We start from the raw sequence: 21,802 nt of genomic DNA, 5'->3' as shown, positions 1-21,802 counted from the left end.
TTTGGTCCCCTAATTTGAGGAAGGACATTCTTGCTATTGAGGGAGCCCAGCGTAGGTTTACAACCTTAATTCCTGGGATGGCGGGACTGTCATATGCTGAGAGAATGGAGCGGCTGGGCTTGTATACTCTGGAGTTTAGAAGGATGAGAGGAGATCTCATTGAAACGTATGAGATTATTAAGGGTTTGGACACCCTTGAGGCAGGAAACATGTTCCCGATGTTGGGGGAGTCCAGAACCAGGGGCCACAGTTTACGAATAAGGGGTCAGCCATTTAGAACGGAGACGAGGAAACACTTTTTCTCACAGAGAGTTGTGAGTCTGTGGAATTCTCTGCCTCAGAGGGCGGTGGAGGCCTGCTCTCTGGATACTTTCAAGACAGAGCTAGATAGGGCTCTTAAAGATAGTGGAATCAGGGGATATGGGGAGGGCAGGAACGGGGTACTGATTGGGGATGATCCGCCATGATCATATTGAATGGCTGTGATGGCTCGAAGGGCCAAATGGCCTCCTCCTGCACCTATTGTTTCTTGTCTATTATCTCTCCACTCTTCCCCTCCCTCTAACTCCCCTCCCCTCAAAACCAGCACTAAAGATCATTGTAATATGGTAAAGGTGAGAGATTGTCCTCTTCTCTCCCTTCCTCCCCTTTCTGTTCTCCACCCCTCTCCTCTCCTCTGCCTCCCTCAATTCCCCCTCCCTTCTCTCCTCTCGCCCAACCCCCCCCCCCCCCCAGCTTTTCTCGCCCCTCCTCTCCTATACTTTCCTCTCCTCTCTTCCCTCCCTCCACCTGCATCTTCCCTCCTCTCCTCTCCAACCTCGCTCCGCCCACCCCCTAACCCTCGACCACCCTCTCATCTCCTCTCCTCCGCTCCCCTCGCCTCTCCTCCCCTCTCCACCGTCTCCTCCCCTCTCCAAATCTCCTCCCCTCCCCCTCAGAAAACTCCCTGCTCTCGTATCTCCTCACATCTCCCCCCTCGCCTCTTCTTCCTCCCATCCTCTCCGTCTCCGCCTCCATCTCCCACTCTTCTCCTCCCCCGCTCTAAGCCCCTGACCCCTCCTGTCCTCCCTCCCTTCGCCTCTCTCTCCGTTCCTCCTCCACTACTCCGCGTTCCCCCTCTCTCCAACCCTCCTCCTCTCCCTCCCCTCCTCTGCTCTCCTCCCCTCACCTCTGCTCTCCTATCCTCCCCTCTCCTCCCCTCCCCTCTCCTCGCCCCTCCTCCCTTGTCCTATCCCCTACTCCCCCTCCTCTCCTCTCCCCTCCCCTCAAATCCAGCACCAAATTTGTGGAGGAGAGATTGTCTCCTCTCCTCTTCTCCTCACCTCTCCCTTCCTCCCCTCTCTTCTTGCCATTCCCCTCCCCTCTTCTCCCTCACCTCCCCACTCCTCTCCCCTCCCGTTCTCCCCTCTCCTCTCCTTTCCTCCCCTTCCCTTTTCTCTCCTCTCCCCTCTCAACTCCTCTCCTTTCCTCCCCACTGCTAACCTCCTCCCACATCTACACTTCCACATCTCCTCTCCTCTCCCCTCATCCCCTCCCCTTTCAACCCCCTCCTCTCTCCCTCCACCCTCTCCCTCTCTCCCCCTCCCCTCAAATAAGCACCAAAGATAATTACGATATGGTGGACATGAGAGATTGTCTCCTCTCCTCTCCTCTCCTCTCCCGTACCCCCCTCCCCTCTCCTCTCCCCACGTCCCCTCTCCTATCCCCTCCTCCCTTCTCCATTACCTGCCAGTATCATCCTCTCCTATGCTCTCCTCCTCCCATATCCCCCCTCTCCTCTCCTCTCCCCACGTCCCCTCTCCTATCCCCTCCTTCCTTATCCGTTACCCTCCACTACCCTCCTCTCCTCGTCCCTCCTCCCATCTCCCCCCTCTCCTCTCCTCCTCTCCTCTCATATCCCCTCTCTCCTACCCTCCATCACCCTCTACTCCTCTAAGCTCCTCTCTCATCTCAGGCTGCAGGAGGATCGGGCCTGGGACCTTAATATTCAGGGTTATACATCCAATAGAAAGGACAGGCAGGTGGGCAGAGGAGGGGGGGTAGCTCTGCTGGTGAGGAATGGAATTCAGTCCCTTGCGAGGGAAGACACAGTGACTGACGAGGTAGAGTCACTGTGGATTGAGTTGAGGAATTGTAAAGGCAAGACACTAATTGGTGTTATTTACAGGCCCCCAAATAGTAGCCCGGATGTAAGGTGTAAGTTGCAGCAGGAGTTAAAACTGGCATGCAACAAAGGTAATGCCACTGTGGTGAAGGGGGATTTCAATATGCAGGTAGTCTGGGAAAATCAGATTGGTACAGGACCCCAAGAAAGAGAGTTTGTAGAATGCCTCCGCGATAGATTCTTAGAGCAGCTGGTAATGGAGCCGACCAGAGAAAAGGAAATTCTGGATTTAGTGTTGTCCAATGAAACAGATATGTTAAGAGAACTCGAGGTAAAGAACCACTTGGAGGTAGTGATCATAATATGATTAGTTTAATCTGCAATTTGAGAAGGAGAAGGTTAAATCGGAAGTGTCAGTAATGCAGTTGAACAAAGGGGACTATGAAGGCATGAGGGGGAGCTGGCCAAGGTAGACTGGAAAGGGATCCTAGCAGGAATGATGGTGGAACAGCAATGGCAGGAATTTCTGGGCATAATCCGGAATACGCAGGATCATTTCATTCTAAAAAGAAAGAAAGATTCTAAGGGGAGTAGGAGGCAACCGTGGCTGACAAGAGAAGTTAGGGATAGAATAAAACTAAAAGAAAAGATGTAAAACACAGCCAAGCGTAGCCGGAATCCAGAGGATTGGGTAACTTTCATAGGACAACAGAAGGAAACAAAACGGGCAACACAGGCTGAAAGATGAAGGGAAGCTGTCCAGGAATATAAAGAAGGACAGTAGAAGCTTCTTTAGATATTTCCATATTATATAGATATTAGGAAAAGGGGAGGTGCAGCGAGACCTGGATGTCATTGTACACCAGTCATTGAAAGTAGGCATGCAGGTGCAGCAGACAGTGAAGAAAGCGAATGGTATGTTAGCTTTCATAGCAAAAGGATTTGAGTATAGGAGCAGGGAGGTTCTACTGCAGTTGTACAGGGTCTTGGTGAGACCACACCTGGAGTATTGCGTACAGTTTTGGTCTCCAAATCTGAAGAAGGACATTATTGCCATAGAGAGAGTGCAGAGAAGGTTCACTAGACTAATTCCTGGGATGTCAGGACTGTCTTATGAAGAAAGACTGGATAGACTTGGCTTATACTCTCTAGAATTTAGGAGATTGAGAGGGGATCTTATAGAAACTTACAACATTCTTAAGGGGTTGGACAGGCTAGATGCAGGAAGATTGTTCCCGATGTTGGGGAAGTCGAGGGCAAGGGGTCACAGCTTAAGGATAAGGGGGAAATCCTTTAAAACCGAGATGAGAAAAACCTTTTTCTCACAGAGAGTGGTGAATCTCTGGAACTCTCTGCCACAGAGGGTAGTTGAGGCCAGTTCATTGGCTATATTTAAGAAGGAGTTAGATGTGACCCTTGTGGCTAAAGGGATCAGAGGGTATGGAGAGAAGGCAGGTACGGGATACAGAGTTGGATGAACAGCCATGATCATATTGAATGGCGGTGCAGGCTCGAAGGGCCGAATGGCCTAATCCTGCACCTAATTTCTACGTTTCTATGTCCAGGGAAATAGAGTAGCAAAGTCATACTTAGAGGATACTTAGAGATAATGTATATAATCATCTGGATAAACAGGGTCTGATTAGGAACAGTCAACATGGATTTGTGCCCGGAAGGTCATGTTTGACTAATATTCTTGAATTTTTTTAAGAGGTTACTAGGGAAATTGTTGATGGTGAAGCAGTGGATGTTGTCTATATGGACTTTAGTAAGGCCTTTGACAAGGTTCCTCATGGAAGGTTGGTTATGAATGTTCAATTGTTGGGTATTAATGGTGGAGTAGCAAGATGGATTCAACAGTGGCTGAATGGGAGATACCAGAGAGTAATGGTGGATGGCTGTTTGTCAGGTTGGAGGCCAGTGACTAGTGGGTGCCTCAGGGATCTGTGTTGGGTCCACTGTTGTTTGTCATGTACATCAATGATCTGGATGATGGTGTGGTAAATTGGATTAGTAAGTATGCAGATGATACTATGATAGCTGGTGTTGTGGATAATTAAGTAGATTTTCAAAGTCTACAGAGTGATTTAGGCCATTTGGAAGAGTGGGCTGAAAGATGGCAGATGGAGTTTAATGCTGATAAGTGTGAGGTGCTGCATCTTGGCAGGACAAATCAAAATAGGACGTACATGGTATATGGTAGCGAATTGAGGAATGCAGTTGAACAGAGGGATAACTGTGCATAGTTCCCTGAAGGTGGAATCTCATGTAGATAGGGCGGTAAAGAAAGTTTTTGGTGTGCTAGCCTTTATAAATCAGAGCATTGAGTATAGAAGTTCGGATGTAATGTTAAAATTGTACAAGGCATTGGTGAGGCCAATTCTGGAGTATGGTGTACAATTTTGGTCGCCAAATTATAGGAAAGATGTCAACAAATTAGAGAGAGTACAGAGGAGATTTACTAGAATGTTGCCCGGGTTTCAGCACCTAAGTTACAGAGAAAGGTTGAACAAGATGGGTCTTTATTCTTTGGAGCGCAGAAGGTTAAGGGGGTACTTGATAGAGGTCTTTAAAATTATGAGAGTGATAGACAGAGTTGACGTGGATAAGCTTTTTCCATTGAGAGTAGGGAAGATTCAAACAAGAGGACATGATTTGAGAATTAAGGGACAAAAGTTTAGGGGTAACATGAGGGGGAACTTCTTTACTCAGAGAGTGGTAGCTGTGTGGAATGAGCTTCCAGTGGAAGTGGTGCAGGCAGGTCCGTTTTTTTTGTTTAAAAATAAATTGGATAGTTATATGAATGGGAAAGGAATGGAGGGTTATGGTCTGAGTGCAGGTAGATGGGACTAGGTGAGAATAAGTGTTTGGCACGGACTAGATGTGCCAAGATGACCTGTTTTCGTGTTGTAATTATTATATGGTTATATGGTCAAATGTGGGTCCCTTGAAGGCAGACACGAGTGAAATGATTATGGGGAACAAGGAAATGGCAGAAGAGTTGAACAGGTATTTCGGATCTGTCTTCACTAAGGAAGACACAAACAATCTCCCAGATGTACTGGAGGACAGAGGATCTAAGAGGAACGTGTAATGTATTCATTCATATTCATTATATGCTAATGAGTTGGTCTTGTATGTAAGTAGCGAATGTTGGGTAATAAATCTCTCTTGTGATCCAGCCAGCCTGCGTGTAAGTTATTGTTCATTCTACTGTCCGGAATATAACAAAATTGGCGACGAGGATGGTATAGAGTTTGTGAACTCATCCTTTAAATACAGTGCAGGACTGTTTTACAACACGCAGGATTGTTTAACAGTTTAAACAGTCAATACGAAGTTGTGTCGCAGTTGTTTGCGAGCTGGACATGAGAGGCCTGCAGATCCTTCTATGCCGGGGGCTGTAGTAAAACAGCAGCTGGATAAATTGGCAACAGTCGTCAGGCTATCTCTATGTTGAGTCTACGTGGCAAGATGTCGTCCTTGGAAGTGTACAAGATTATTGACTGAGTTTTCTTTGTCGAATTCCCCAAGATTGATAGTCTTTGCACAGTGAAGTTTTAGGTGAATAGTTACAACAGAACAGACAGGAATTTGGGGTTTTGAACGGACCTTTTATTTAATTTAAAAAAAAAAGAGAACAACACGATGGCAGCGTCCACAAGCTACATTGGGAACCTTGGAACTTTTGACAAGAGTAGAGAGCCATTCAGCTCCTACATGGAGAGAGCAAACATGTTTTTCATGACAAACAATATATTAGAGATTAATGGTGAAGGAGAGATAGTGGCTGAAACAAATAAGGCTGTTTTCGAACGCATGAAAGCAATTCTGCTAACGGAGATCGGTCCTGAAGTGTACGGCACACTCGTGAATCTCCTTGCACCCTTAAAGGCAAAAGACGTGCCATTCAATGACATTATAAATAGGTTGGAGGAGCACTTCAACCCAAAGCCTCTGGAAATTGCAGAAAGCTACAAATTTGCCACTAGAAACCAGAGGCAGAATGAGTCAATCAATGATTACATTGTTGCCTTGAAAAACTTAAGTTTACATTGTAACTTTGGAACATTTCTTGGACGAGAACTACGAGACAGATTTGTTTGTGGTCTAGTGGATGAACGAATTCAGTCCAAACTGATGAACACTCCAGATCTCACGTTCGAGAAAGCATGCAAGATTGCTACCACAATAGAGATGGCATCAAAGAATGCTCGGGAGTGTCGTCCACCACGGACTGCAGTGGCCGTTTACAGTCACAAGGCAGTGCCTATGGCCAAACCAAGAGGCGCTAAACCAAAACCAAAGTATGGCAGGGAGCCAAGTTTAGCCAGTTGTTATCGTTGCAACGGTAATCACTCATCCCAATTTTGTCAGTTCAAAATGGCCAAGTGCTATAACTGCCAGAAGAAAGGCCATATCGCCTCAGCATGTCGGGCCAAGCATAAAACAGGAAACCAACAATCTGTGGGAATCAAGCAACAACACCGAAGAGGAGTTCACAACTTGGAGATGAACCCAGATGGAAATGAACTTGGGTTGTACACCATTTATGCAACCAACATCGTTAAGCCTACAACCAGCCAAGGCAAGGACTTTCGAACTAAACTATTGATTAATAAACAGTTAATCGATATGTGTATTGACACGGCAGCAGATTGTTCGGTCATGAGCAAAGACCTGTATGAAACAAAGTTCCCAGAGATATCATTGTTTGAGAGTAAGGTCAAGCTCAGAACCTACTCGGGCGAAGTTTTGGAGACTTGTGGACAAATGAACTGTTCAAGTTCAAGTTCAAGTGAGTTTATTGTCATGTGTCCCTGTATAGGACAATGAAATTCTTGCTTTGCTTAAGCACACAGAAAATAGTAGGCATTTACTACAAAACAGATAAATGTGTCCATATACCATGATATAAATATATACACACATGAATAAATAAACTGATAGTGCAAATAACAGAAAGTGGTTGGTGATAATCAGAGTTTTGTCCGAGCCAGGTTTAATAGCCTGATGGCTGAGGGGAAGTAACTATTCCTGAACCTGGTTGTTGCAGTCTTCAGGCTCCTGTACCTTCTACCTGAAGGTAGCAGGGAGATGAGTGTGTGGCCAGGATGGTGTGGGTCTTTGATGATACTGCCAGCCTTTTTGAGGCAGCGACTGCGATAAATCCCCTCGATGGAAGGAAGGTCAGAGCCGATGATGGACTGGGCAGTGTTTACTACTTTTTGTAGTCTTTTCCTCTCCAGGGCGCTCAAATTGCCGAACCAAGCCACGATGCAACCGGTCAGCATGCTCTCGACTGTGCACCTGTAGAAGTTAGAGAGAGTCTTCCTTGACAATCCGACTCTCCATAATCTTCTCAGAAAGTAGAGGCGCTGATGTGCTTTTTTGATGATTGCATTAGTGTTCTCGGACCAGGAAAGATCTTCAAAGATGTGCACGCCCAGGAATTTGAAGCTCTTGACCCTTTCAACCATCGACCCGTTGATATAAATGGGGCTGTGGGTCCCCCTCCTACTCCTTCCAAAGTCCACAATCAGTTCCTTGGTTTTGCTGGTGTTGAGGGCCAGGTTATTGCGCCAGGCTATGGTGTTGAGGGCCAGGCTATTGTAAAGTTCAGCATAATGGTCAGTCAGTAACACTGCCCGTCATAGTGGCCAGCTACAGAAATAAACCAACCCTCCTTGGAAAGGATTGGCTGAGTAGAATACAGTTAGACTGGAAGAACATTTTCAGCGTCAATTTGTCCAAATCACGTCTTGAAAAAGTCATAAGCAAACATGCAAACATTTTTGCTGACAGTGACACGGGAATAACAGGGTACTCTGCACACATTCGAGTTAAGCAAGATGTGAGGCCTGTGTATTGTCGACCAAGACCTGTACCATATGCACTAAAGCAACAAGTGGAGGTAGAACTTGACAGATTAGAGCGGAATGGAGTACTTGTGAAGACAGACCAGAGTAACTGGGCAACGCCAATTGTGGCCGTACCCAAGGCTGATAAAACTGTTCGACTATGTGGTGATTACAAAGTCACAATCAACCAAGCCGTTGATGATGAACAATATCCGTTACCAACCTCACAAGATCTATACGCAGAACTTAGCGGAGCAAGAATCTTCACTAAACTGGATTTGTCTCACGCTTATGCCCAACTCAATGTTGACAAGGAAAGTCAGCAGTACTTGACTATCAACACACATAAGGGCTTGTATTCATATACAAAGCTGCCCTATGGTGTGAAAAACATCCCCAAAAATCTTTCAGTCGGTCATGGATCAAATATTACAAGGCATTCTGCACTGTGTGTGCAACCAGGATGACCTATTGATATTCACTGAAGGCACGGCAGAACATCTGGAAATCCTAGAGCAAGTTCTCACACGACTGAACTGCCACAATGTCAAACTGCGTCAAAGTAAATGTGCATTTGCACAGTTAGAGGTGGTCTACCTTGGACTCAAGGTAGACGCCAACGGACTTCTACCTTGTGAAAGCGAAAGTTGAAGCAATAGTGAATGCTCCAAAACCCAACAATGAGCTACGATCATTCCTTGGGATGGTGCAGTTCTATGCACGATTCCTTCCAGATTCAGCAACTGTGCTAAAGCCACTACATCATCTGCTACAAAAAGACGTGAAATGGACGTGGGGAAAGGAACAGCAACGTGCAATTGACATCTGCAAGGAAAACTTGACAAGTGACAAACTTCTTGTTCACTGTGATACGACACGTGAGATGAAACTTGCTTGTGATGCTTCAAGTTATGGTGTAGGTGCAGTGATCTCCCACGTAATGAATGACGGACAGGAAAAGCCTATTGCTTTTGCATCCCGCACCCTGTCATCGAGTGAACGCAACTATGCGCAGATAGAAAAGGAAGCACTCAGCATTGTGTCGGAATCAAGAAATTCCATCAGTTTCTTCTCGGCAAACCATTCACACTGGTAACTGATCACAAGCCACTAGTAGTGATACTGGGTCCCAAGTCAGCTATACCTTCCATGGCGGCATCAAGGATGCAGCGCTGGGCAATTTTGCTGTCCCAGTATGACTACAAGGTGGAGTACAGGAGCTCCAAGTGCAACGCAGTTGCAGATGCGTTGTCCCGGTTGCCCCATGAGAACTCTGATGTGGGAAGCGAGAACTCATTCCACACAATGCAAGTTGTAGATGAAGACTTTCCAGTGACTGCAACAGAAATTGCAGCAGAAACAAAGAAAGACAATGTGCTGAAGTGGGTTTATGAACAGACATTGAATGGTTGGACTGAAATCGATAGTGGATTGAACTCAGTTCTGAACTCAGAGCTGAAGCCTTTCCATAATCGACGCCATGAATGATCATGTGAGCAGGGATGCATTAAGTGGGATTACAGAGTGGTTGTACCAGAATCTTTGAGAAACAAAATTATGAATGAACTTCATGCCGAACATCCTGGCATAGTAAGCATGAAATCAATTGCCAGAAGTTTAGTGTATTGGCCTGGTATTGACAGTGACATTGAGTCACTGGTGAGCAAATGTAGTGTCTGCCAAAATTGCCGGAGTAAACCACCAAAAACACCACTGCAACCCTGGTCATGGCCAAGTAGACCTTTTCAGAGAGTTCATGTAGATTTTTGCGAAAAGGGTAATGATCACTTTCTGGTGCTGGTAGATAGTCATTCCAAATGGATTGAGGTTAAACATATGGGGTCAAGCACTACTACTGAGCGTACCATAGATGAGTTGAGATCAATTTTTGCATGCCATGGTTTACTTGAAGAACTTGTTTCTGACAATGGGCCTCAGTTTCGTTCAGAACAGTTCAAAGAGTTCATGCAGCGGAATGGTGTAAAACACACACTAATTCCCCCATACCATCCAGCCTCCAACGGGGCGGCGGAAAGGTCTGTTAGAGTTGTCAAAGACGCTCTCAAGAAACAGGTTTTGCAGGGTAGTTCAAAGCTCAGCATGAAACATTGTTTGGCTAGTTTCTTGCTGAAGTACAGAACCACACCACACACAATAGGTTACTCACCTGCAGAACTGTTGATGAAGAGAAGGCTAAGAATGGTTTAAGCGCCTTGAGTATTAGAAAGGCGCTATATAAATCCCATCCATTATTATTATTATTATTAAGTCTAGTTCAACCCAATTTGGCTTTGAGAGTTGAACAAAAACAATTAAGTCAAAAACGTCACTTCGACTCCCACAAAAAGGAGAGGTACTTCAAGCCAGATGAGCAGGTTTGTGTTCTCAGTCCTCCCAACAAGTCCAGTAGAGACAAATGGGACGTTGGGAAAATAGTGGAAGTGTGTGGAACAAAAAGATACTTAGTTGAAGTTGGAGATAGGATCAAAAGTGTTCATGTTGATCAAATGATTCCTGCCAAAGATGAACCAAAAACTGAACATGAAGTCCTAATCCCTGAGTCTTTATCAGAAAGTGAGTTGGAAGAGACCACTGTGATTGAAACACAAAGTTCAGTTAGTACAGACAAAGAAACAGATTTCTCTAGTCAAAGTCAGAGTACTAAAAGAGAGCCAAACAAGTCTACAGTTGAGTCAACACCTAAACCTGTTACACCTGTTACTGTTAGACGATCAGGCAGGATCCGTAAACCAGTAGTCAGATTAGGTTTTTAAGTTAAGTAACTCACTGTCTAGGTAGAATGAAAATGTGTAAATATGTAAAATAAATATATTGTGTTATCATTTAAAATTGAATGAAAACTGGTTTAAATCAAGTATCATAACAAGAAAATTGTAACTGTGTACTTAGATTTAATACTTAAAAAAAAGAGAGCAGTGTAATGTATTCATGCATATTCATTATATGCTAATGAGTTGGTCTTGTATATAAGTAGGGAATGTTGGGTAATAAATCTCTCTTGTCATCCAGCCAGCCCGTGTGTAAGTTATTGTTTATTCTACTGTCCGGAATATAACAGTAGCGAAAAGCCTGGCAAATGAAGGGTGGATACAGGTGAAGGGATAGGGTGATTGGTAGATGGGTGGAATAAGTGACAAAGGCTAGAGGTGACAAGCAGAGAGAATGTGTCAGAAGGAGGGGTGTGAAATGTAAAGCCAGCGGGATGTGTAAGTATAATGGGACAGGGAAGTATGGTATTCTGATGTGAAATGAGTGTACTGGGGAGCCCCCTCTTTCCCTCCACCCCCACCCTGGTGAGCACACTTCCCCAGCACCTCCGTAACTTTGCTCCTTTCCCCTCTCTACGTTCATCTGTCCTTCAAGCGAGCCGTGCTGGCTCGACGGGCCAAATGACCTACTCCTGCACCTATTGTCTATTGTCTATATCTTCCATCCCCATGACCATATTTCCATCTTTCCCTTCCATCCATATCCCTCCCTCTGGCTTTGCATTCCAATGCTCTTCTGCTGATCTGACAATATTTGTCTCTTTTCATTGTCACTTACTCCACCTATCTGCCAATCACCCTTCCTCTGTATCCACCCATCACTTGCCAGACTTTATCCTGCTCCCACCTCTTCCAGCTTCCCACACCCACTTCATCTGTGTGAAGGGTCCGGACCTGAAATGACCTCTGTCCATTTATGTTCAGGTAGATGGTACCTGACTTGCTGAGTGCTTTGTTTTTAGACTTGGCCATTGGGGACTGTCTCCCACCCGGTAGTCTCCGGGTTAATCTTTCCCAAAGATTTATCCCCATGAAACCAGAGTCTAAATGGGTTCTTACCTTCGTACCATCTTCTTGTAGACCAAAGCCAGAGAGACATTGTTAAACAGAAAAGTAAAATACGCCACTGCGCACAAACATCATGGAGCTGGCAGCCTTGCTTGAGACTGACTTTGAGCCCCAACACGTGGGCGCCATTGGATCCTGCGTTTGCTTCCTAGGGATCGGCGATCCAACCACGGCTGGTGTTGGGGTTTAGCGGCTGGTGTTGGGGTTTAGCGGCTGTTGCTGGGGTTTAGCGGGGCTGCCAATTAGTACGGATTTTCCGTATTTTGTACGGAAATGTGATGTACAGATTTGTCTTTAAAATTTGGATTTTATTTTAAATCAGCCCGTCTTCCTGTTTCATCTTGCTGCTGAAAAAATGCAAGGATATAACAAGTGATACTGTAACTAAATATTATAGCAGGTTAAATCTATTAGTATTTTTAATATCAAGATCTGGATGATTATTTTTGTAAGCTTTGATCTGCCTATCCCGCTACAGGTTTAAGCAGCGCTGTCAGTTTAGCGCGTGGGAATTTAAACAAACAGCGCTGTGGGTTCCAATTATAACGCTACCAACTGGAGCGCTATTGTCTTTACACATAGTGCTATGGGCTTTACACACAGCGCTAAGGTCACAGCGCTATTGGTCACAGACTGTTCGGGGAGGGAGAAGGAGAGAGGGAGTGAGAGGGAGGGAGGGAATAAGAGAGGGAGGGAGAAAAAAGGAAGGAGAGAGGGAGGAAGGGGAGAGAGAGAGAGGGAGGGAGGGAGAGGGCGGGAAAGAGAGGAAGGAGGGAGAGAGAGCGAGGGAGGGAGAGGACAGCTTCCAAAATGGCTTCTACATCATCCTCTGGTGCTGAAAGCAGGAAGCAGCCGTTCAAACAAAAGTATACAAAGAGATGGCAATGAATGCACTGTCAAGTAAGGTGCGTGGAAGACATGTCAATTGGTAGCAAAGTTATGCATTCTTGTACACTTACATGGGTATGACCGCACATAAAAAACAACATTTTTTTCAACAAAATGACACCATGTAAAAATACCGATTTCCGCAGCAAAATGCTGATTTTACTTCGGAGTCACGTGAGTGACTACGTGAAGAACCCGCTCAGTGCGCAGGCGCGGCATTACGCCAGCAGTGCAACAGCGGCTTGCAACGGGAGCTAGGCACTCTCGTTACAGCATGAACCGGACCGTCAGGTGAGTACCCTGAGGTCGGGTTTTCTTTTACAGGTGAGCCTTTTTCAGCTTGTGTTTTTACAGGCAGAGAAAAAGGCTCTGGAACAAAACTGTCCCCCGTTTTCCCGTTGGGGAGGGGGGCAGCAACAGGCGGTACGGGCGACCCGGTGTTCCGTAATTCCCCGACACCGTGCCGAGGCCAGCCCGCTAGTACCTGAAGCAGCGGGCTGGACGCATAGTCACTCGAGAGGCATCCGGCAGGTGTTCCCGATGTCGGACGGGACGTCTCTCCACCCGCACGGGGGGAGAGAGAGCCGCCTGAGCCGCTGGAGCGGCTCACGGAGCAAGTGCCTGCGAGACGCGCTGCTTGAGGGGCGCTCTCGCTACTACAAGGCAAAATCTCCAGAAGAACCTGTCCCCCGCTCGACTCCAGCGGAGGAGCGTTCCATTGCAGGGGGGGGCAGCAACAGGCGGTAGGAACAATAACCGGGCGCCCCGCTATCCCCATCACCGCGCCGAGCCCAGTCCCGCTAGTGCCTGAACTGCGGGCTGGATGTCTAGCCATCCGAACAGGCATCCGGCCGGTGGCGTCCGATTCGTCGGACGGGGACATGTCTCCACCTAAATGGAGGAGAGACAGCCGCCTGAGCTGCATCCAACAGCAATTGGAGCAGCTCCAGCGAGATGCGCAGAAAGAGCGCTCTCGCGGAGGGAGGTCAGGCACCCCCTCCACAGTGCCTCATGCACTGCCCTTTGCTCCCTCATTACTGGAGGCTAGCATTGGTGACCAGGGCTGGGCTGGTCTGGAACAGGGGCAGGCGGACGAATTCGGGAGTATGCCAGGGGTGCAGGAACATGAAGAGCTGTTGGGTGTGATGGACCGCTTGTAGCAACCCCACGGGCTGGAGCACCGCTGGAACCAAGAATGGCAGCCAGCATCAACCATTACTGGAAAAGGTGCTCGCTGAGGTGCTGAAACAACACAGCACCAGAAAACGGTGAGGCCCTCAAAGTAAAAAGTGTCAACAGCCAAATCTGGGGGCATGTGGGTCACACATCCAGACCCAAGAACTCAAGCTACAGCGGATCCTAAGGCTCCTGACGTCAGCCATCACAGCCTTTGCTCGTTCCGTGGAGACCACGGAGATGGATACCTGCCAGCAGGATGTGCTGGCATTAATGTGTACCACACAATTTGAGATCAACAATCTCCGGAGGGAAACATAAAACCTGCCCTCAATCCCAAATTTGCTGGCTTGTGTAAAGCCCCAGCTGCGGAGACGGACGCGCTGCCATTTGGGAAAGATTTCAATAACAACTGAAGGAGATGCAGGAAGCATCAAAAACCTGCGGCCTAATGAGGGCAGGCCCCGGCACGAGCAAACCAAGACCTCCGATACCCAAGTGGCAGCACCCCACGGCATCCACCAGTCGACGTCCGCAATATGGGACTGGTGAACGCTTGGGGTCCGCACATTATCCCCAAAGATCTTTCAGATCAGGGCCCGCAGCGGACCCTCTGGAAAATGCGCCTCCCCCCAACATCGCCAGCACGTCAGAACAAAATCTTCAGGAAAATGAAGAAACAGAATCGCCAATAACCATGGAGGTAGGTGGGTCTGGTCCCTACCAGCATATAGAGAATAAGGGTGCTTTATTAACAGGGGGGAGATTACACTTGTTTAAAGAAGCATGGGGTATGGTCACGAGTGACAAGTATATACTCAACAACATTACAGGATATAAAATACAATTCATGTCAGAAAAAACGCCGCCAGTTCAACAATGGCCCCAAAGGGTATTTCTCCCTCCGTCAAAGAGAAACGTGAGGGACAAGCTGAACTGGTGAGACTTATCACAAAGGGGGTCATCAAAAAGACCAAACATGAACCTTTGGAAATTGTATCGAATATATTCACTAAAACCAAAAAAGATGGTGTCTGTCGCATCATCATTGACTTAACTTCACTAAACAAATTTGTTAAGTATATACATTTCAAAATGGAGACATATGTTACTGCCAAACAACTGAATTCCAAAGGACACTTCATGGCAAGCAGTTATCTTAAAGACGCTTACTATCTAGTACCCATATACAAGGATCATCGCAGATACCTAAAATTTATCTGGATGGTACAAAGCATTGCTCTATGGGCGAACTTCAGCCCAAGATTATTCACCAAAATATTGAACCCAGCCATGGCAATACTAAGAAACATATTGTCATGGCATATCTGGAGGATATTCTCATAGTAGGGAAAACGATGGAATTGGCTGTGGCAGCAGTATCAGCTACAAAACAGCTCTTCGAAACTCGGGTTCGTCCTACATCCAGATAAATCTAAGTTGAAGCCATCCACTATCATGGACTACCTGGGCTTCACAATTAACTCAGTCCATATGACTGTTACCTTGCCAAAGGCAAAAATGGTTGAATTAGCACAATCATGCAACAAATTAATGGTCAACGAGCGACCAACTATTCGACAAGTAGCAAGAGTAATTGGGGAAATGGTAGCAGCATTTCCGGCTACACAATTCGGACCTTTGCACTATCAAAATTTTTTTACAGAGAGCAAAGGTACGGGCAATAAAACGACATACAGGTCACTATGATCGTGTCATGAACTTACTCACTGAAGCAATATCAGAGCTACAGTGGTGGGCAGAAAACGTTTGGCATAGTTTCAGCCCTATCTTTATCACTAACCCTACTTTAGTTATTCAAACAGATGCCAGTGCTCAAGGCTGGGGAGCGACTAACTCCATATCCAGCACAAATGGTAGATGGACTAAACTAGAGTCATCATTACTACTTACACTGGGCATTAACTATCTAGAGATGTTGGGCGCCTTTTATGGTTTAAAAGCATATGTATCTAATATGCAGCACTTGCATGTTCGGTTACAAATTGATAAATACTACGGTGATGGCTTATATTAACCATATGGGTGGCATAAAATCATTATCATGCGACAAATTGGTCAACATGATTTGGCAATGGTATGTCGAAAGACATATTTGGCTATCAGCTACTTACCTAACAGGTAAGCTAAACACCCATGCCATGAGAAAATTAAACGCCTGGGTTGCAAGTTTGAACAGACCTTACCTGGAACTGGGATTGTCCAAACAAACCATCACCACCATGTCGGCATCCCTTCGAACATCCACCAAGAGGCAGTACTTAACCAGCATCAAAAAAGGGAGAAGTACTGCCAGGAAACATGGACAACATACGCAACAGCTACAGCCACCAACATACTGGAGTTCCTGGCCATCTACACCACGATGTAGGGATCAGCTACAGTGCCATCAACACAGCGCAGAGTGCTCTTTCTGCTTATCTCAAACCAGCGGCAGGACAACAGGCGATGGGATCCCATCCACTGGTGGTAAAACTGATGAAGGGCATTTACAATATCAAGCCCTAAGCCCAGGTATACCCATATTTGGGATATCAGTGTGTTCCTGACATATCTCAGGGAATGGCCACCAGCCAGATCCCCCGGCCTCGAGCAAGCTACACTAAAGACGCTTAGGTTGATGGCACTTGTATCCGCACAGAGGGTCCAGTCACTACATCTATTGCGACTGGACAACATGATCACAGCTCCAGACCAGATCTGTCGTTATCCAGCGACTGGTCAAACAGAGCAGACCAGGAACACCTAATCCAGTCGTGGCTTACCCACCAGAACCACGGTTATGTGCCATGACCCACCTACTATCCTACATAGACACAACCAGAATATTCGAGGGAGATGAAAAGCCTTGTGGGTCAGTCACAAAAACCTTATGGTCGGGTGACGAGCCAAACCATTGCGAGATGGCTCAAGCAGGTGCTAGAAACTGCTGGGATAAACACTAACATGTACAAATTTTATTCCACCAGGGCAGCATCCATGTCGACGGCTAAAGAATGGACATGCCTATAGACCACATCCTGGCTACAGCAGGATGGAGGGAAGGGAAAAGACCGTTCAGAAAATTTATAATAAGCCGTTGGCAAAACCTGGTTTATTTGCAGTAAAGATTTACGAACTGCAAATATTTAATTTAAGCCCAGGGGAGCAACTTAATTCTTTGTTGTTATTGTTTAAAAAATACCATTGTGTTTTTCTACAAATAGACTCATTGGTTCATTACGATAACACTTCCTCCCTCAAGAACTTCGGCAGTGAGTGAAATGAAACTGTTACACGGTTTGAAATCACAGAGCTTTGAAATCTTCACGTAGTCACTCACGTGACTCCGAAGTAAAATAGTAAGATTAAACGAGAACTTACCAGTTTGAAGTTTGATCTGTATTTTATGAGGAGTTACGATGAGGGATTACGTGCCCTCCGCTCCCACCCTCATTATATGGATCAAACTAATAAATTGATGTCTCCTTATCTTTACTATGTTTACTTCAAAATAACTGTGTCTATCTGTGATTCCACACCGCTGCTTGGAAGTATGCCGCGCCTGCGCACTGAGCGGATTCTTCACGTAATCCCTCATCGTAACTCCTCATAAAATACAGATCAAACTTCAAACTGGTAAGTTCTCGTTTAATCTTACTATTTTCAGGTACTAGAATACTGAAATGCTCTGACAAAACTTGGCAGCCTGGTACAGCGGCTGGCGTTGGGGATTCACACCTGGCGTTGGGGCAGAGCTGCTGGCGTTGGGGCATAGCTACTGGCGTTGGGGCATATCTGCTGGCGTTGGGGTTTCACGAATGGCATTGGTGCATAGCTGCTCGCATTGGGGTTTAGCTGCTCGCATTGGGGTTTAGCTACTGGCGTTGGGATTAGCGGCTGGCATTGGGGTTTAGTGGCTGGCGTTGGGGTTTAGCTACTGGCATTGGGGTTTAGTGGCTGGCGTTGGGGTTTAGCTACTGGCGTTGAGGTTTAGCTACTGGCGTTGGGGTTTAGCTACTGGCGTTGGGGTTTAGCGGCTGGCGTTGGGGTTTAGCGGCTGGCGTTGGGGTTTAGCTACTGGCGTTGGGGTTTAGCTACTGGCGTTAGGGTTTAGCTACTGGCGTTGGGGTTTAGCTACTGGCGTTGGGGTTTAGCTACTGGCGTTGGGGTTTAGCTACTGGCGTTGGGGTTTAGCGGCTGGCGTTGGGGTTTAGCTACTGGCGTTGGGGTTTAGCTACTGGCGTTGGGGTTTTGCTACTGGCGTTGGGGTTTAGCGGCTGGCGTTGGGGTTTAGCTACTGGCGTTGGGGTTTAGCTACTGGCGTTGGGGTTTAGCTACTGGCGTTGGGGTTTAGCGGCTGGCGTTGGGGTTTAGCTACTGCGTTGGGGTTTAGCTACTGGCATTGGGGTTTAGCTACTGGCGTTGGGGTTTAGCTACTGGCGTTGGGGTTTAGCTACTGGCGTTGGGGTTTAGCGGCTGGCGTTGGGGTTTAGCTACTGGCGTTGGGGTTTAGCTACTGGCGTTGGGGTTTAGCTACTGGCGTTGGGGTTTAGCTACTGGCGTTGGGGTTTAGCGGCTGGCGTTGGGGTTTAGGTACTGGCGTTGGGGTTTAGCGGCTGGCGTTGGGGTTTAGCTACTGGCGTTGGGGTTTAGCTACTGGCGTTAGGGTTTAGCTACTGGCGTTGGGATTAGAGGCTGGCGTTGGGGTTTAGCCACTGGCGTTGGGGTTTAGCGGCTGGCGTTAGGGTTTAGCTACTGGCGTTGGGGTTTAGCGGCTGGCGTTGGGGTTTAGCTACTGGCGTTGGGATTAGAGGCTGGCGTTGGGGTTTAGCCACTGGCGTTGGGGTTTAGCGGCTGGCGTTGGGGTTTAGGGCTGGCGTTGGGGCATAGCGGCTGGCGTTGGGGTTAGCGGCTGGCGTTGGGTTTCAGGGCTGGCTTTGGGATTTAATGGCTGGCGTTGGGGTTTAGTGGCTGGCGTTGGGGTTTTGCAGCTGGCGGGTTAGCGGCTGGCATTGGGGTTAAGCGGCTGGCGTTGGGGTTTCGCGGTTGGCGTTGGGGGTTAGCGGCTGGCGTTGGGATTTAGCGGCTGGCGTTGGGGTTTAACGGCTGGCGTTGAGGTTTAGCGGCTGGCGTTGGGGTTTAACGGCTGGCGTTCTGGTTTAGTGGCTGGCGTTGGGGTTTAGCGGCTGGCGGGGTTTCGCGGCTGGCGTTGTTGTTTAACGGCTGGCGTTGGGGGTTTCATGGCTGATACCGCTGCGAACCCTCAATCTCTCCAACCTCATCTCTCAAACAGTAGTCCCATATTTCCCTCTCACCTTTCCACCCATCTCTCTCACTGTAGTTTCATATTTCAGTGCTCTCCTTGTTTGGCATTTTGTTCCTTTCACCTTGAGCCTTTGGCACTCACTCTATGCTAATCATGCCTCACATGTAACACCTATTTACTGTCTGGTTTTGTCCTGCTTGCCTCTGCTTCTTTTCACTCTCATCAGTCTGAGGAAAGTTCCTGACCTGAGATGTCATCTGTCCATTCCACTTGTGGTCAGGCAGATTGTGCCTGAACTGCTGAATTCCTGCAGCACTTTGTTTTAAGACAGAGCCATGTTCCCTGGTTAAAGTAATTGTAGTTGGCTCCTGTTACAGGGAAGTAGAGTTTAATGTTTGTGTGGTATTCATTTGACTGTTTTGTACATCTTTATCAACTCCATCAGGATCTGGTCTTGATGGACATGACATTAAGGTAAGGCCCCTGTTTCAACCCCTCTCTTGGGGTTTCAGTGTTTGGGGAAAGATTGGGCAGCACAGTGGCAGAGTTCCTGCCTCACAGCAACTCTACCACAATATACATCCATGATTTAGATGAAAGGGATTCAAAGTAACGTTAGCACATTTTTAGATGGCACAAAGCTGGGTGGCAGTGTGAACTGTGAGGAGGATGCTATGAGAATGCAGGGTGATTTGGACAGGTTGGGTGGGTGGGCAGATGCATGGCAGATGCAGTTTAATGTGGATCAATGTGAGGTTATCCACTTTGGTAGCAAAAACAGGAAGGCAGATTATCTAAATTATGTCATGTTGGGAAAAGGGAAAGTATAACGGGATCTGGGGTGTACTTGTTCATCAGTCTATGAAAGTAAGCATGCAGGTACAGCAGGTAGTGAAGAAAGCGAATGGCATGTTGGCCTTCATAACAAGAGGAGTGGAGTATAGGAGCAAATAAGTCCTTCTGCAGTTGTATAGGGCCCTGGTGACATGACACCTGGAGTATTGTGTGCAGTTTTGTTCCCATAATTTCAGGAAGGACATTCTTGCTATTGTGGGAGAGCAGCGTAGGTTTACAAGGTTAATTCCCAGGATGGCGGGGCTGTCATATGCTGAGAGAATGGAGCTGCTTTGTACATCTTTGTCAACTCTATCAGGATCTGGTCTTTATGGACATGGCATTAAGGTAAGGCCCCTGTTTCAAACCCTCTCTTGGGTTTCAGTGTTTGGGGAAAGATTGGGCAGCACAGTGGTAGAGTTGCTGCCTCACAGTGCCAGTGACCTGGGTTCAATCCTGATGTTTTGCCTGTACAAAGCTTGTATGTTCTCCCTGTGACTGTGTGGGTTTTTCTCCAGGTGTTCTGGCTTCTTCCAACATGCCAAAGACATTCAGATTTATGGTTGAATGGTTTTAGCAAACTGTCCCTAGTGTGTAGTGTCCTAGTGTCCTAATTTGAGGAACGATATTCTTGCTATTGAGGGAGTGCAGCGTAGGTTTACAAGGTTAATTCCCGGGATGGTGGGACAGTCATATGCTGAGAGAATGGAGCGGCTGGGCTTGTACACTCTGGAGTTTAGAAGGATGAGAGGGCATCTTATTGAAACATACAAGATTGTTAAGGGTTTAGACATGCTACAGGAAAAATGTTCCCGATGTTGGGGGAGTCCAGAACCTGGGGCCACAGTTTAAGAATAAAGGGTAAGCCATTCAGAGTGGAGACGAGAAAACACTTTTTCTCACAGAGAGTTGTGAGTCTGTGAAATTCTCCGACTCAGAAGAGGTGTGAAATGTAAAGCTTGAGGGAGGTATACGGGTGTAATGGGACAGGGTAGGGGTGAAGGGGGTAAAAGGAAAATATGGAACTCTGAGAGGGAGATGAGCATACTGATGGAAACTCCCCTCTTACCCTGCACCCCCAACCTGGTGTCCACACTTCCCCAAACCTCAGTCACTGCTCCTACCCCTCTGTACGCTCATCTCTCATCCCTGAGTCTTATACTTTCCTCCTTCCTCTTGCAACCATATCCATCCCTCTGGCTTTACATTTCAATGCTCTCATCTCCTTTGTCTCCTTTTCACCTCCAGCCTTTTGTCACTTACTCCATCCATCTGCCAACCACTACCTCACCTGTATCCACCTATCACTCGCCAGGCTTTGTCCTGCTCCCTTCTCTCTCCCCACTTTCTCTGCCCTACTCCATCAGTCTGTAGAAGGTTCCTGACTCAAAATGTCTGGCCATCCACTTTGTGTTCAGACAGATGGTGCCTGACCCACTGAGTACGTCCAGCACTGTTTAGACCTAATTATATTCCCTGGATAAATTAGTGCTAAAGTTTAATATTCATGGCCTTCATTTTAAGCCAATTGGGTGCAAGAACAAGTATTGCATTTCCACCAATTGCAAGAGAAAGTGCCAGGTGTTAGGAATGTATGGGTGGGTAAGGATGAACTGAGCAAAGAGTCACAGGGGGAGTAGTCCATGTGGAAGGTAGAAAGGCATGTGGAGAAGGTGAGGATTACACTAGCTGGCAGAAGTGATAAATCACAGCACCATTTGTTAAGTCTCTAGAACAGGAAATTCAGTTTACAGACAAGAATGAATACTAATTTGTTGCAACAGTTTCTGAAACAATGAGATTCTTCAGGTAG

The sequence above is a fragment of the Amblyraja radiata genome, chromosome 41, assembly GCF_010909765.2.
Source record: "Amblyraja radiata isolate CabotCenter1 chromosome 41, sAmbRad1.1.pri, whole genome shotgun sequence".
Lineage (NCBI taxonomy): Eukaryota > Metazoa > Chordata > Chondrichthyes > Rajiformes > Rajidae > Amblyraja > Amblyraja radiata.
Note: the sequence above shows the minus strand (reverse complement) of the source record.